The following is a 1,393-nucleotide window of genomic DNA, read 5'->3' as shown; positions in this document are numbered from 1 at the left end:
GATTTTTTAGGGGAACAGTGACTTTTAATGCAAGCTCGCCAGTGTAAAGCTGCCGGAGATGCGCGGCTCCGGCCGCGAGCTTTTTCAGTTGCTGAATAGCGCGATGGTGTACGATTTCGGATCGCGAATACGAATGCGCGACCGATAATCCGATTCTGCTTGATGAATCAGGGGCAATGCCTCTACTCCTAGTTCCACAACTTTCCTGGTAGCCAGACCTTATTAGTAGACTCAGCTCTGCACAGGTCTTTATGTATTGGAGCTGATTGATGCTCATGACTTTCTGTCTCTTTCTCTCTCTCTCCTGTCCTGTGTGAAAAAAAACTGACCTTTAACAAAATTGAAAAAAGGTAAATGTGCAGCTTGTCTGTTTAGTTAATGACTTGGACAAACAGATGTCTTGTTTACTTTATACAATAGACTTGTTGTACAAAACCCTCCTGGATTGACTTGTGTTTGCTGATTTGCTAAATTAAAATGCAGTTAAAATCTGCCTGGACTGTTACTGGGTGTCCCTGACTCATTTGGCTTGATTTATTAAAGCTTTTCAGGGTTGGAGAAGATACACTGCCATCAGTGAAGCTGGGTGATCCAGGAAACTTGGAATTGATTTCTTCAAAGTAATTTGCTATTTGCTAGCAAATGTTTTGAATCCTGAACCAGATCCATTTCAGGTTGGAAGTGTATCCTCTCCAGCCTTGGAGAGCCTATAAATCAGGCCCATTGGGTCCTCTCCTCCTACTATGTCACTTTCTGTATCTGTCTGTCTTTTGCAACCCCTATTTAATGTACAGTGCTCCATAATATGTTGGCGCTATATAAATACTGTTTATTACACTGGGGAACGCATTGTTTTTTGAGTTAGATCTTACACTTGTTTTTTACTAATCTGGGTGATGAATCCAGAAAGGACCCCAGTTTTTTGCTATCACATCCAGTTTTTACGATACAGGGTACCATCCATTTTTGTCAAAAAACATACAAATTTTCCATACAATGAAAAAAAAATGAAATAATAACGTAAATGTACTATTTAAATTTCTTTTGTTCATACAAAGGACTTATTGTCACTCTAACATTTTTCTTTCACAGTAAAACATTTGAAAAATAATCGGGTAAGATGTTAAGGTAAAAATTTGCGCTTATAGCTTTTCCTGTTCAGTGTTCGGACAATACCGCCGGATGCTCCAACAATAGTCAGCCATCATATGTACATCCCATTTACCCTGAGACCTTCCATGACCTTCAAATCTTGGTGGAATCGTTCACCTTGCTCATCAATGACTGCACCAAGGTTTTCTGGGAAGTTAGAAAGATGGCTATGCAGAAAATGCACCTTGATGCTCATATTGCAACCAAGCATTTTGTAGCTCTCCAAGAGTTTCTGTGTAAT

Source organism: Pyxicephalus adspersus, chromosome 3 (genome assembly GCF_032062135.1).
Source record: "Pyxicephalus adspersus chromosome 3, UCB_Pads_2.0, whole genome shotgun sequence".
Classification (NCBI taxonomy): Eukaryota; Metazoa; Chordata; class Amphibia; order Anura; family Pyxicephalidae; genus Pyxicephalus; species Pyxicephalus adspersus.
This window is presented reverse-complemented; position numbering follows the sequence as displayed.